Source organism: Tachypleus tridentatus, chromosome 10 (genome assembly GCF_004210375.1).
Source record: "Tachypleus tridentatus isolate NWPU-2018 chromosome 10, ASM421037v1, whole genome shotgun sequence".
Taxonomy (NCBI): domain Eukaryota; kingdom Metazoa; phylum Arthropoda; class Merostomata; order Xiphosura; family Limulidae; genus Tachypleus; species Tachypleus tridentatus.
In genome coordinates, this window is record NC_134834.1 from 92,865,147 (window position 1) to 92,882,230 (window position 17,084).

Here is a 17,084-nt window from a genome sequence, read left to right on the forward strand (position 1 = left end):
GTGCTGCTAACTGGTGATAGAAGATTTCGTTTTTTTTGTTTTTTTTTCAATTTTGTATGAAATGACTTATAGCGTTTGATAAAACTTCGCAAAATATGTTTAAATAATCATTTTGGATATCAAAAAAATTAGTATTATTTTAACTTTGTGAATCGGTTCGTCTCTTGATGTTTTTGGTAAATATTCATTGCACTTATTGTGAAGAGTTCATATAATTGGAGTATCATTTTTACTAAAATACACTCGACATGAAAGTATTTAATTTTAGGCACTATTTAGATCTTATTACACGTTCTGTTTTTCTATTCATGGTTAGGTATCTGATAGAAGTGCTCACAGTCACCAGTTATTGTACTGAATGAAAATAAGTTACGGTTTGACCCAAAAAAAAAGGTATAGGTAAGAGGTTCACTGCTGTGACTATTATATTGTTTTAATTAGAGGATAACCAGGAATTAGCTGTAAAGTTCGTGGCCGTATTTCTTACTTCTCCGTTAAGTATCTAAATTCTCACAATTTAACTAAGTGTTTGTCTTTTATTTTTAGCAAAGCTACACGAAGGCTATCTGTGCTAGCCGGCCATAATTTAGCAGTGTAAGACTAGAGGGAAGGCAGCTGGTCATCACCACCCACCGCCAACTCTTAGACTACTCTTTCACCAACGAATAGTGGGATTGACTGGGCTTCATAACACCCCCAGGGCTGAAAGGGCGAGCATGTTTGGTGGGAGGTTGATTCGAACCCATGACCCTCAGATGACGAGTCGAGCGCCTTAACCACCTGGCCATGCCCGACGGAAAGTAAGTAATTATATCACATTATAAATATTTTTCTCCAAATGTTTTGTTAAGACTGTCTAGTATTGTATTACATGTAATTTTACCCTAACGATAAAGGTCCACTTTTTGATAGGTTTCGTATTAATGTATATCCTGGTCGTGTTATATTACCCTGAACGAAAGTTCGTCAAATTTTGTAAGTTAGGAAACACAATTTTTTGAAATAATTGAATTTTTCTCCGCGACAAAGATGAAAGACTGTAATTATGAGAGAAGCTTCGTTATTCATATTCTTATTACAGGTATATGTTGAATTTATATGTTAAGTAAAATCTGTAATTTATGATACAACCACCTATCATAAAAAGGTAATGTGGTATTGGTAAAGCGTAAATTATTGTTACTCTATTCGTATATCTCTAGTTTAAGAATCGTAATAATAAATGTGCTGTATCATGATGTAAATTAAAAAAAGTAAACAGAAAGAATACTTATTTTGAACTTCGCGTAAAGCTACACGACGGCTCTCCTCGCTAGCCGTGAGTAATCTATAATGTTTTGTGATTTTTAAATGCCGTTATGTTGCCATAAGAAACTAAATAAAAGGAAACAAGTAAATCGTTTTATGTGTGGAAAACTGTGGTGCAGCATAATTACAGATGTTAGTACAGGAAAGAAGTATGGGGGTATGTTAGGGATATCGTGTGTCGCCAACATCCATACAAACATCAAAGAGCTAAAGACCAAGATTACGAATACCACTGTAACGACGGCATCTCTAACATAAAGAGCCCACTATACCATTTATTAATAACATTGAGAACAAATTTATTGTCATATTTGTTAGTTAATATTTGTAGCAGTTGTCAAGTTATACTAGTAAGAATAATAAGCGCAATATAATTTTGTGAAATGACAAAAGATTTGGTTTGAATAAAAGATCAAGTACCTGGTGATTTACCCACTTTATAACCTTCCAGTACACGTTTCAATGATATTTAACTCCAGTATTACTTCCAGTCCCAACCGTTTCAGATAGTGTGTAATTCTTTTCATTTTCACACAGGCGAAAAAACTCAAATTAAAACTTCTCTTACTTTCTGTGGTGAACCAAACTACATCAGCCATTTCTTCTTAACCGAATGAGTTTGGTATGAAATTATACTGAATTTATAAGAAGAATAAGATAGGTAATTAAAAGGTAGTATTACATTTAACTAACACTGAATACGAATATCTAATTGTTTCTTTGTTTTGAATTTTGCGCAAAGCTACACGAAGTATGAGAGTTACTCATCTATCCAAGACCAGTTCTTAGACTACACTTTCACCAACAGATTAACCGTCATATTATAAAACCATTACGGCTAAGAGGGTGAGCATGTTTGGTAGAATAGGGATTCAAACCCGCAAACTTCAGATGGTAACGCGAGTGCCTTAACCACCTCACCATGCCTGACCTACGTCCGTGAAAGAAATAACTATCATAACTTTTTATGTCGTTCACATTCAAAGTATTTAAGGCAATGTTAATAAATTTTACTTCCAAAAATAACTTAATAGGTCAGTATTGCTTATTCGAGTTTTAACATTTATTATACTTGATGACTCTTCAAATCTTCATATTTATTAAACAGTATCCGAAGTGTTCAAAAGCCTAGTGTTGTTTTTATTTCAGCGCAAAGCTTCTCGAAAGCTATCTGCGCTAGCTGTCCCTAATTTAACAGAGTATGATTTAAGGATAGGCTGCTAGTCATCACCACCCACCTCCAACTCTTGAGCTACCCTTTACCAACGAATAGTGGGATTGACACTCACCTTATAACGCCCCTACAGCTAGAAGGGCGAGCATGTTTCGTGCGACCGGGATTCGAACCCGCGACCTTCGGAGTAGAACGCCTTAACACACTTGGCCATGCCAGGCCTCAAAAGGTTACTAATATCATGAGCAAACAAACTGTTGTAATACACAACAGAACAATTGTGTTTCTTGTTTTTTGGATACAAAAATCACAACTTTAATATTTTCAAGACTTCATTGCAACATGTACGTTCGCCACAGTCATACGGCTGTTTCGTTATGCAGATATGGAAACACAAAATTATGCCTGAGAGAGTTTGTGGATCTCCGCAAAACGAAAAGTTCGAAGAGCTAAAGTGCAGAAATGAAATGTGCAGTGATTAATGAGCAGTGTAATAAAATAGAAATAAAACGAGAAAATATATTTGTCAAAACTGTTACACATAAAAATATGGAAAATAAAGCAACTTAATGAACTATTAGTATAAATTCATTCGATTATCTTCTCAGTCTATTTTCTTTTTCGATAAAATGTATTGAGGAACTACTGAGTTAAATCTAACTTAATCTAAGGCTTACATTGTATACACATGGTAGGAAAATAGCAAGAAGTTACGACTTTGACTCTACACCTTTACGATTTAATAGTAGCAAAACTATACACACAGGGTGTATTATTTGTGTATGGAACTACCTCAGGAAATAGTAGAAACCTACATTGTTTTACGTATTGAGTAAATAACTTCTCTGACCGGTCAAGTCATGAACACACACAAAAAGTAACGCATAGGTGTCAAAATCTTACAGATGGTTTCAACTGGCTCAAAGTTTTCCAAAATCAGAACTTAAAAACACTAGACTGTAACTACAGTGGCTCATCTCTTAGTCGTATGAAACTGGACTAACCAAGATGGTCCATCTGTTACCCATATGGAACAGGACCGAAACAAAGATGGCCCATGTTTTACTTGAAATGAATTGCATTGTAATCAAGCTGGCCTATCTCTTACCTTTATGAAACTGGACTGCAATCAAGGTGACCCATCTTTCACATTTATGGAAATGGACTGTAACCATTTATATGAAAGTGGACCAAGGTGTTCCTCTCTTATTTATATGAAAGTGGACTGTAACCAAGGTGTTCCTTTTCTTATTTATATGAAAGTGGACTGTAAGCAAGGTGTTCCTTTCTTGTTTATATGAAACTGGACTGCTCATAATTTTAGTGTGGTAAGAAAGTCATTTTCGTTATTAAGCCTGTAATGGTAAACGTAGCAACAATGCATGCAATGTTTTTTAATTAAAATAAATATAATATTTAAAGTTTTAAAGATTAGAAACTTCAATGGATCGTTTATAAAGAACTTTGAAAGATATCAAATCAGTAACTGAAAGTAAGCATCTGAATCATTTCTTTAAAGTGTTATCGTTAGGGAATATTTTCTACTTTTAAAAATTGTGAATTTATACAAATTTAAAGTTAAAACTTCTTTTAATTTTAATCATATAAAAGAGACGTCAAGTCGACGTATTCGAGCGTTTGAGAGCTAGGGTGTACAGACTATTTATCTGTGCACCCTAATCACAATCAATGTCCTCCAAGAAACTGGGGTCTTTACCTGCCCTTGACGCCCGGCCTACATTTTATTATTTTCGACCAGTAGAAAAGAAATGACTATTTCCTTACAACTGAATGGGTTTTCACTAAAGGTTTATTTTTACCCCAGTGGTTCAGGGTTATTTCTATAGACTTACGACTGAAGAAACGTAGTTTCAATAACCGTGATAGATAGGGCACAGATAACTCATTTTGAAGCTTTGTGCTTGACTTCAAAACAAATATATTTTATTTTAATGTTTTATTTTCATAACTTTCAACCCTGCTATTTTATCTAAAGAAGGCCACTCCACCTGGCCAGTTTTGAAAATTTCTTTAATAAACTCACAATATGGCACGGCATGTTAAGGCGTGCGACTCTTAATCAAAGGGTCGAGGGTTCGAATCTCCGTCGCACCAAACATGTTCGCCCTCTAAGCCGTGGGGCATTATACCGTTACGATCAATCACACTATTCGTTGATAGAAGCGTAGCCCAAAAGTTGGCGGTGGGTGGTGATGACTAGCTGCCTTCCCTCTAGGCTTACATTGCTAAATTAGGGACGGCTAGCACAGATAGCCCTCGAGTAGCTTTGTGCGAAATTCAAAATAAACAAACTTTAATAAATTTCGAATAAAATTTAGCTTAAACTTTATATTTTTCTTTTTCTTTATAGGCTCCTCAGTATAGATAAGAATGAGATAAAAAATGGTTCGAAACATATTTTCAATGAATGAATTAATTCAAAGATGCTTTCATTTGAATAATAGGTGAAAATACAATGATTAAACGCTCGTAAATGTTCTTTAATTATCAGATCATTGCGCAACTGCTGAAAAAAATGTTCTAAAATACAACAGATTTAGGTGCATTTAGCGGGCATTGGAATCAATGGAAAGAAATTTTAACAGCGTTTGAGTAAATTATAAGTTTTGAGCCATATTTTTGTAATTAATTCTTGCTCACAAACTGGATAAGTTTTCTTATTAAAAGGCGGTAAAAAGTAAAACAACTTTTCAATAGTGGCGCCATCCAGTATTTGATAACATCATATTTTATTAGTGCTGCCATCTAACAGTATGACGAAAAAACTTGAATTTGTCTGAGGTGTTCCTAGATTGGTTAAGCTGTATAGTGCTGCTAACTGGTGATAGAAGTTTTCATTGTTTTGTTTTTTTTTTCAATTTTGTATGAAATGACTTATAGCGTTTGATAAAACTTCGCGAAATAGGTTTAAATAAATCATTTTGGATATCAAAAAAATTAGTATTATTTTAACTTTGTGAATCCATTGATGTGTTTTGGTAAATATTCATTGCACTTATTGTGAAGAGTTGATATAATTCGAGTACCATTTTTCCTAAAATACACTCGACATGAAAGTATTTAACTTTAGGCACTATTTAGATCTTATTACATGTTCTGTTTTTTTATTCATGGTTAGGTATCTGATAGAAGTGCTCACAGTCACCAATTATTGTACTGAATGAAAATAAGTTTCGGTTTGACCAAAAAAAAAAAAGGTATAGGTAAGAGGTTCACTGCTGTGACTATTATATTGTTTTAATTAGAGGATAACTAGGAATTAGCTGTAAAGTTCGTGGCCGTATTTCTTACATCTGTAAATATCTAAATTCTCACAATTTAAGTAAGTGTTTGTTTTTAATTTTAGGCAAAGCTACACGGGGTTATCTGCGCTAGCCGTCCATAATTTACCAGTATAAGACTAGAGGGAAGGCAGTTGGTCATCACCACCCACCGCCAAATCTTTGGCTACACTTTTACCAACGAATAGTGGGATTGACTGTCATGTTGTAACGCTCCCAGGTCTGAAAGGGCGAACATGTTTGGTCGGAGGTTGATTCGATTCCATGACCCTCAGATGACGAGTTGAGCGCCTTAACCACCTGGCCATGCCCGACCGTAAGTAACTATATCATATTTAAATATTTTTCTCCAAATGTTTTGTTAAGACTGTCTAGTATTGTATTACATGTAATTTTACCCTAAAGATAAAGGTCCACTTTTGATAGGTTTTGTATTAATGTATATCCTGGTCGTGTTATATTACCCTGAACGAAAGTTCGTCAAATTTAGGAAACACACATTTTTTTTGAAATAATTGAATTTTTCTCCGCGACAAAGATGAAAGACCGTAATTATGAGAGAAGCTTCGTTATTCATATTCTTATTACAGGTATATGTTGAATTTATATGTTAAGTAAAATCTGTAATTTATGATACAACCACCTATCATAAAAGGTAATGTGGTATTGGTAAAGCGTAAATTATTGTTACTCTATTCGTATATCTCTAGTTTAAGAATCGTAATAATAAATGTGCTGTAACATGATGTAAATTAAAAAAAGTAAACAGAAAGAATACTTATTTTGAACTTCGCGTAAAGCTACACGACGGCTATCCTCGCTAGCAGTGAGTAATCTATAATGTTTTGTGATTTTAAATGCCGTTATGTTGCCATAAGAAACTAAATAAAAGGAAACAAGTAAATCGTTTTATATGTGGAAAACTGTGGTGCAGCATAATTACAGATGTTAGTACAGGAAAGAAGTATGGGGTATGTTAGGGATATCGTGTGTCGCCAACAAACATAAAAACATCAAAGAGCTAAAGACCAAGATTACGAATACCACTGTAACGACGGCATCTCTAACATAAAGAGCCCACTACACCATTTATTAATAACATTGAGAACAAATTTATTGTCATATTTGTTAGTTAATATTTGTAGCAGCTGTCAAGTTATATTAGTAAGAATAATAAGCGCAATATAATTTTGTGAAATGACAAAAGATTTGGTTTGAATAAAAAGATCAAGTACCTGGTGATTTACCCACTTTATAACCTTCCAGTACACGTTTCAATGATATTTAACTCCAGTATTACTTCCAGTCCCAACCGTTTCAGATAGTGTGTAATTCTTTTCATTTTCACACAGGCGAAAAAACTCAAATTAAAACTTCTCTTACTTTCTGTGGTGAACCAAACTACATCAGCCATTTCTTCTTCAACTTAACCGAATGAGTTTGGTATGAAATTATACTGAATTTATAAGAAGAATAAGATAGGTAATTAAAAAGTAGTATTATATTTAACTAATACTGAATACGAATATCTAATTGTTTCTTTGTTTTGAATTTTCGCGCAAAGCTACACGAAGTAAGAGAGTTACTCATCTATCCAAGACCAGTTCTTAGACTACACTTTTACCAACAGATTAACCGTCATATTATAAAACCATTACGGCTAAGAGGGTGAGCATGTTTGGTAGAATGGGAATTCAAACCCGCAAACTTCAGATGGTAACGCGAGTGCCTTAACCACCTCACCATGCCTAACCTACGTCCGTGAAAGAAATAACTATCATAACTTTTTATGTCGTTCACATTTAAAGTATTTAAGGCAATGTTAATAAATTTTACTTCCAAAAATAACTTAATAGGTCAGTATTGCTTATTCGAGTTTTAACATTTATTATATTTGATGACTATTTAAATCTTCATATTTATTCAATTAATGACGAACTTAATTAATTTACATAAGATAAATGATATAAATATAACTTAGTAAACAGTATCCGAAGTGTTCAAAAGCCTAGTATTGTTTTTTATTTTAGCGCAAAGCTACTCGAGGGCTATCTGCGTTAGCCGTCCATAATTTAACAGTGCATGATTTCTGGATAGGCATCTAGTCATCACCACCCACCTCCAACTCTTGGGCTACCCTTTTACCAACGAATAGTGGGATTGACACTCACCTTATAACGCCCCTACGACTAGAAGGGCGAGCATGTTTTGTGCGACCGGGATTCGAACCCGCGACCTTCGGAGTAGAACGCCTTAACACACTTGCCCATGCCGGGCCTCAAAAGGTTACTAAAATCATGAGCAAACAAACTGTTGTAATACAAAACAGAACAATTTTGTTTCTTGTTTTTTGGACACAAAAATCACAACTTTAATATTTTCAAGACTTCATTGCAACATGTACATTCGTCATAGTCATACGGCTGTTTCGTTATGCAGATACGGAAACACAAAATTATGCCTGGAGAGAGTTTGTGGATCTCCGCAAAAACGAAAAGTTCGAAGAGCTAAAGTGCAGAAATGAAATGTGCAGTGATTAATGAGCAGTGTAATAAAATAGAAATAAAACAAGAAAATATGTTTGTCAAAACTCTTACACATAAAAATATGGAAAATAAAGCAACTTAATGAACTATTAGTATAAATTCATTCGATTATCTTCTCAGTCTATTTTCTTTTTCAAGAAACTAAATTGAGGAACTACTGAGTTAAATCTAACTTAATCTAAGGGTTACATTGCATACACATGGTAAGAAAATAGCAAGAAGTTACGACTTTGACTCTACACCTTTACGAGTTAATAGTAGCAAAACTATACACACAGGGTGTATTATTTGTGTATGGAACTACCTCAGGAAATAGTAGAAACCTACATTGTTTTACGTATTGAGTAGATAACTTCTCTGACCGGTCAAATCATGAACACACACAAAAAGTAACGCATAGGTGTCAAAATCTTACAGATGGTTTCAACTGGCTCAAAGTTTTCCAAAATCAGAACATAAAAACACTAGACTGTAACTACAGTGGCTCATCTCTTAGTCGTATGAAACTGGACTAACCAAGATGGTCCATCTGTTACCCATATGGAACAGGACCGAAACAAAGATGGCCCATGTTTTACTTGAAATGAATTGGATTGTAATCAAGCTGGCCTATCTCTTACCTTTATGAAACTGGACTGCAATCAAGGTGACCCATCTTTCACATTTATGGAAATGGACTGTAACCAAGGTGGCCCCTCTCTTATTTATATGAAAGTTGACTGTAACCAAGGTGTTCCTTTTCTTATTTATATGAAATTGGACTGTAAGCAAGGTGTTCCTTTTCTTATTTATATGAAAGTGGACTGTAATCAAGGTGTTCCCTGTCTTGTTTATATGAAACTGGACTGCTCATAATTTTAGTGTGGTAAGAAAGTCATTTTCGTTATAAGCCTGTAATGGTAAACGTAGCAATAATGCATGTGATGTTTTTTAATTAAAATAAATATAATATTTAAAGTTTTAAAGATTAGAAACTTCAGAGGATCGTTTATAAAGAACTTTGAAAGATATCAAATCAGTAACTGAAAGTAAGCATCTGAATCATTTCTTTAAAGTGTTATCGTTAGGAAATATTTTCTACTTTTAAAAATTGTGAATTTATACAAATTTAAAGTTAAAACTTTTTTAAATTTTTAATCATATAAAAGAGACGTCAAGTCGACGTATTCGAGCGTTTGAGAGCTAGGGTGTACAGACGATTTCTCTGTGCACCCTAATCACAATCAATGTCCTCCAAGAAACTTGGGTCTTTACCTGCCCTTGACGCCCGGCCTAAATTTTATTATTTGTGACCAGTAATAAAAAAAATGACTATTCCCTCACAACTAAATGGGTTTTCACTAAAGGTTTATTTTTACCCCATTGGTCCAGGGGTATTTCTATAGACTTACAACTGGAGAAACGTAGTTTCAATAACCGTGATAGATAGGGCACAGATAACTCATTGTGAAGCTTTGTGCTTGACTTCAAAACAAATATATTTTATTTTAATGTTTTATTTTCATAACTTTCAACTCTGCTATTTTATCTAAAGAAGGCCACTCCATCTGGCCAGTTTTGAAAATTTCTTTAATAAACTCACAATATGGCCCAGCATGTTAAGGCGTGCGACTCGTAATCAAAGATCGAGGATTCGAATCCCCGTCGCACCAAACATGCTTGCCCTCTAAGCCGTGGGGCATTGTAACGTGACGGTCAATCACACTACTCGTTGGTAGAAGCGTAGCTCAAAAGTTGGCGGTGGGTGGTGATGACTAGCTGCTTTCCCTCTAGGCTTACATTGCTAAATTAGGGACGGCTAACGCAGATAGCCCTCGAGTAGCTTTGTGCGAAATTCAAAACAAACAAACTTTAATAAACTTCGAAAAAAATTTAGCTTAAACTTTATATTTTTCTTTTTTTTTATAGGCTCTTCAGTATAGATAAGAATGAGATAAAAAATTGTTCGAAACATATTTTCAATGAATGAAATAATTCAAAGATGCTTTCAATTGAATAATAGGTGAAAATACAATGATTAAACGCTCGTAAATGTTCTTTAATTATCAGATCATTGCGCAACTGCTGAAAAAAATGTTCTAAAATACAACAGATTTAGGTGCATTTAGCGGGCATTGGAATCCATGGAAAGAAATTTTAACAGCGTTTGAGTAAATTATAAGTTTTGAGCCATATTTTTGTAATTAATTCTTGCTCAGAAACTGGATAAATTTTCTTATTAAAAGGCGGTAAAAAGTAAAACAACTTTTCAATAGTGGCGCCATCCAGTATTTGATAACATCATATTTTATTAGTGCTGCCATCTAACAGTATGACGAAAAAACTTGAATTTGTCTGAGGTGTTCCTAGAATGGTTAAGCTGTATGGTGCTGCTAACTGGTGACAGAAGTTTTCGTTGTTTTTTGTTTTTTTTCAATTTTGTATGAAATGACTTATAGCGTTTGATAAAACTTCGCAAAATAGGTTTAAATAATCATTTTGGATATCAAAAAAATTAGTATTATTTTAACTTTGTGAATCCATTCGTCTCTTAATGTTTTTGGTAAATATTCATTGCACTTATTGTGAAGAGTTGATATAATTGGAGTACCATTTTTACTAAAATACACTCGACATGAAAGTATTTAACTTTAGGCACTATTTAGATCTTATTACATGTTCTATTTTTCTATTCATGGTTAGGTATCTGATAGAAGTGCTCACAGTCACCAGTTATTGTACTGGATGAAAATAAGTTTCGGTTTGAGTAAAAAAAAAAAACTGTACGTAAGAGGTTCACTGCTGTGACTATTATATTGTTTTAATTAGAGAGTAACTAGGTTCGTGGTCTTACTTCTCCGTTAAATATCTAAATTCTCACAATTTAACTAAGTGTTTGTCTTTAATTTTTCGCAAAGCTACACGAGGGCTATTTGTGCTAGCCGGCCATAATTTAGCAGTGTAAGACAAGAGGGAAGGCAGCTGGTCATCACCACCCACTGCCAACTCTTACACTACTCTTTCACCAACGAATAGTGGGATTGACTGGACTTCATAACAACCCCAGGGCTGAAAGGGCGACCATGTTTGGTGGGAGGTTGATTCGAACTCATGACCCTCAGATGACGAGTCGAGCGCCTTAACCACCTGGCCATGCCCGACCGTAAGTAAGTAATTATATCACATTATAAATATTTTTCTCCAAATGTTTTGTTAAGACTGTCTAGTATTGTATTACATGTAATTTTACCCTAAAGATAAAGGTCCACTTTTTGATAGGTTTTGTATTAATGTATATTCTGTTGGTGTTATACTACCCTGAACGAAGGTTCGTCAAATTTATTAAGTAAGGAAACACATTTTTTTTTTTTTTCAAATAGTTGAATTTTTCTCCGCGACAAAGATGAAAGACCGTAATTATGAGAGAGGCTTCGTTATTCATATTCTTATTACAGGTATATGTTGAATTTATATGTTAAGTAAAATCTATAATTTATGATACAACCACCTATCATAAAAAGGTAGATGTGGTATTGGTGAAGCGTAAATTATTGTTACTCTATTCGTATATTTCTAGTTTAAAAATTGTAGTAATAAATGTGTCCTAACATGACATGAATTAGAAGAATGTGAGCAGAAAGAATGTTTGGTTTGAATTTCGCGGACAGCTACACAAGGACTATCTACATTAGCCTCCCTAATTTAGCAGTGTAAGACTAGAGGAGAAGGTAGCTAGTCATTATCACCCACCTTCAACTCTTGGGCTACCCTTTTACCAACGAATAGTGGGATTAATCGTAACATAATAGCACCCCCACTGTTGAAAGAGCGAGTATATTTGATGTGTCGGGGATTCGAAACCGCGCCCTGAGATTACGAGTCGAGTGCCTTAACGACTTGGCCATGTTGGTCTCAGAAAGTATGTTACTTTATATTTCAAAGTAATGAATGTAGCACAAAGCGCTTTTTTCTAAATATTATATATTACTTAAAGCTTCATCAGGACATCCAGCTTTTCTGAAACGCACTATACACTCCTTCCAGAGTTTGCATTTGGTAGGTGTAGTGTCAGCAGTCAATACATTGCTGTAGTGGTAGATTAAAGTACGTGTATAAATCAATACTTCGTTGAAAATCACGTGACCCTTCGCTTTGTGTGTATTCTACAACCTGGTTGTTTTTGTAATTAATGAATTCTGTGGCTTCCTAGTTATCTAGCAGTCTTTCAAATCGATGGCTCTCCAACTAATCACGGCGCTCTATTTTCTGACATCACAGTAGACGTCATCAGACAACCGTCGGGGAACGAAGTCGTAAAGATTAAATATATACACCGCCATTGTTACGTTACGTACATGTAGTGTAAAGTGAACCCTCGTAGTGTAGTATCCAAGGTGGACAGAACATTTCAGAAGACGTCCAAGTGATTGTTGACAGTCCTTCTGTTATGTTGATTGTTTCACCTTTATAAATACGCCCCATGTCATGACATGGAAACCACAGGAATATCAATTGCATAATAAATAATTATATGAAGATTTAGCTCCGTTATTTACAATTGAAATGTTCGGATGTTGAAACGGCCATACGTTTATATTTGTTAACAAATTTTACAAGGGCCGTATCATTTTCGTATTTAAAAACAGGCAGCAACATAATTCAGACAACTTAGTATCAAATATTACATACTGTGGGTAATTGGACACTCATATTTCCTTAATATAAAGCCACGAAGGGTAACTATATTATACTATAATACTGGTTATTGATACTAGTTGTTTTTTTTCTTATGTAGTTGTATGAATCAGTTTTAATCCTGCTTCAACATGTTAAGGTTTTTATTGATATCCCATTAGGAGAAGAGCCTTAAATCAGACATTCTCATTCTATTAAGATATTTTGTTAATTATATATCATAATTTAATTTTAACCGTATAAAACTTAACCAGATCATATAAACAATACGAATGATCTATCACTTCATGTTTCAGAATTCTGGCAACCCACGATCCACGTGTTTATACTGTTGTAAACAATGTTTTGAATGTTAAACAGTACAGGAGGTTACGATCTGACAACTTCAACTAATATCCAGATGAGTAATTCATTATAAAATATAGAAAATATCGAAGCATTAGTTCAGTAGGTAGAATGCTAGTCAAAATGAGATATTTATTGGGAAGTTATTGCGTCATGAACAAGAAATCAGTTAAGTATTGAGTGTGTGAATGAATGAGGTGGAGACTGATCGAGTTCGAGAGATGTTTTTTCTTACCTGCTATGTCTACCGAGAATCGAGCCCTGATTTTAGCGTTGTAAATCCGAAGACTTACCACTGTGCCAGCGGGGGAAGTTATTCTGAAACTACTCAGTAAATTAGTATTCATTTGTTTCGAATAAAAAAAAAATCCTTTAAACGTAATTAAGTTGAAAAGTTTGTTTGCCGACTTAGTTCTACAATTTCTGCCCAAGTAAACGTAGCCTGTAACAAACCTTACTGAGTGTATGCGTTTTGTTATACCAAAACTTCGTCATTGTGGTTGCAGTGTCGACTGAAGGGAATCAAACCCCCTGATTTTAGCATTATAAGTTCGAAAGTTTACCGTTGTTCCACAGTGGACAAACCTTGTTGAATAAATTAATTTGTTAACACAATATCGATTGAGATTAGCACTGTTTTTAAGAATAATAGAAACGAACCTGCTCAACGATATCATATGTTAGAACAATATGCAATTTGTTTTGCATTCTTATTTTTAAGTATTCAAATGATTAAATACTGTTCGTATTAAAGGTTTGTGCAAGTGTACAAATTATGAATAAATGCCAATTACTTTAAAAATAAGAAGGTATTTTGTTTTTCAGGTGCGGAAACTAAAATAAAAACACAAAAATATTCATCATATTTCAAAATATTATATTTTTACAACGCTAAAATCAGGGGTTCGATTCCCCTCGGTGGGCTCAGCAGATAGCCCGCTATAGCTTTGCAATAAGAAAACACATACATCTTACATTTGTAGTATACTCAATAGACCCCATGTCTAATTTAGAACAATACTTTAGTGAGAATTCACTCCGTCTTTATACATATATATACATAAATTATTAGCATCGGAAAAATATATTTTAAAGATTAAAAGAGCAGACAGTATTGTCCTTTAGTCTTTAGATGTAGAACGCCTTCATCGGCGGTAAATCCTGTTTATTTTGAATATTTGCACAAATTTTCACAAAGTGCACATCACAATTTTTGAACTACCAATCTAAAAGGAGAGCTGTTAGTCAACAGCATCCACAAAATCTATCGGTAGACTTTCCATGTGTATGTATGATAATTAGTTCCTACTATTTAGTCAAATAAAAGGAGCCTAAGAGTTGGCGGTTGGTGCTATTACTCAGCTGTCTTCCCACTAGCGTATACGTTCAAAGTCATGGATGGCTATGCGCAGACAACCTTTGTGTAGCTTCCTGTGGAATTCTGATTTATTTTCATCAGAAACGCAACCAATACTATTTTATTTTTCCCTGTTTTCCTTTCATTGGTTCGAAACGAGTGACGTACTTGTAGGTGATTAAAAGTAACCACAGAAAACATAAGTTGAGAATCATAAAACCAGGAACTTTAGTTAGCCTTTACAAAGGCTTTTTTTTTTTAGTAAAGCAGCTGTCGGTCCGTGTTAATAAGCACAGTCAATGGCAGTGAAATTAATCCACTTTGTTTTATCTCAGTTACGATCCTTGATCTAGCCTGTCGCAGCTGACTATAAAATCATCAACTAATGCCATATCTTTGGTTCCTAGTATCAGGAACATCAAGAAACCAGAGATTTAATCCATGTTCAAGTGTACTTTTGTAATATCATAGTACCTTCTGCAGCTTTTAGAAAATTCCTTTTGTTCGACTACCACCTATTCAGGGCAGACGATACAAGTAAATATACAAGAAACGACAGATGTTTTCTCGTTTTTTCGCCAGGTGCGGCGATGTTCGTAGGGTGAAAAGACATTCACCCCTCCACATGCCAGATGGTAGCCAATACATACACAGGGCACCTGACACGCTACTGGGCGCTAAGTGCACTATAATATAGTTAGCATGTCTGCTATAGCAAACGTTTTTTGTTTTGTTTTTTCTTTTCTGGTGAATTATGTTTTTCGATATTCAGAAGACTCGGGCGTATTCTACCATATGCAATAATAACAATTAACTGTGACTGGATTTTTCACTGGTTAATCTTCTGGTTTTCAATTAAATTGGGCGTGCCGTGCGATTATCTGTTTGATCAGACTTTATTAAAACAGAAAAAAAAAGTTATATGTGACTGACAAATGTTTGTCAGAAGAAAATGAATGTCAAACTGCGACTCAACACTATAATTATGAATAAACAAACATGTAACAGATGCCTTCAACTTTCTGTTGCTTGATAACAGCTGCGTGCGACTCCAGTATCTGTTTGATCAGACTTTATTAAAAAGTCCAAAATCCAAATAGAACGTTTGGGAAAAAGCGCCTTAAACAGTGAAGGGTCAGTTCAAACAACACTTTAAAACCTTTATTATTGACTACTATGGCTGTACATATATAGAAGTGCACAAAAAGCATCCATGTTCGACTTACAAGAAAATCCGCTCAAAACGATCTGTTTGTAATTGTTCGTGCCAGCTTACAATAAAAACAATCTTGTAATTACACCCACATCTTTTGTATAATACTAAACAAGGTACAACAAAGGTCGTAGGGGGACTGGGAAATCGATTTATTCCTTCTAAAGCTAAAACGTAAGCTAAAACATCATCATTCAAGTGTAAGCGATGCTATCATTACCCCTTGATGTTTTGTTTCCTACAAATACCTCATGTTCTTTTAAAAAACTTAAGTACAGGATGAAACAGAAACTACCATCCAATAACGTATGTGTGTGTGTTTTCTTATAGCAAAGCTACATTGGACTATCTGTGGACTATCGAACCCTTAATTATAGCGTTGTAAATCCGTAGACTTACCGCTGTACCCAATAACGGATGAGCATTAGATGACTGTAACGTGTACATACTTAATGCTTTGTACACTATACAATCGGTGTCTTTAGGGAGACAGTCTATATTATGTACCAAGTGAAGAAGCTTAAAAAATTCAATACACATAACGTTAAACTTCATTTCCCAAATTCGTAGAATAATTACTTTAAAATTCACAAAGGTTTATTTAAAGACAAATATATTTTAACCGAAAAGGTTGTTTTCCTAATGGTAAAATTTTAAACGTGCTTAGTGGGGATTGTATAGTAGTCTAAGACATATTGTTTGCATACAGAATTTAGTCGCACAGAAACTACAAATGGTCACTATATTCTCAAACAAGTCTCCATGACAATCTTCTCCAGCTGCAGCAGTTTAAAATTTTAGATCCCGAATTAATGCGATCAAATAGTCAATGGCTACAATGTATAATCATGAACATATCAACTAGCTATGTTTATTATCATTACAATGCAAAAAGCTAGCTACCATACCAAACTTTGCCCATATAGCATGAAAAAAACATCAAACAAGATAAATAAATAATTGAAATTTTTAAAAACCTGTAAACAGAGATGGTTAAAAAGTAAGGAAACCAAACTGGATATACTGTAGACATTATTTATTCAAACTACAAATCCCTATTTTAACTCCACTAAATGTAATACTAGGTAAGATCACGGAACCGAAATTTGAATATGTAGTTTAACTAAATGATGTCTATCCGGCAAAAATGGATTATGAAAAATAA

General features: G+C 34.3%; 1 long non-coding RNA gene across 1 annotated transcript in view; it reads right to left on the bottom strand.

The window, feature by feature from the left end:
- The window catches only part of LOC143228147 (uncharacterized), a 54,654-nt gene that overhangs the window by 36,363 nt on the left and 1,207 nt on the right, over positions 1-17,084 (bottom strand). The window lies entirely within an intron of this gene.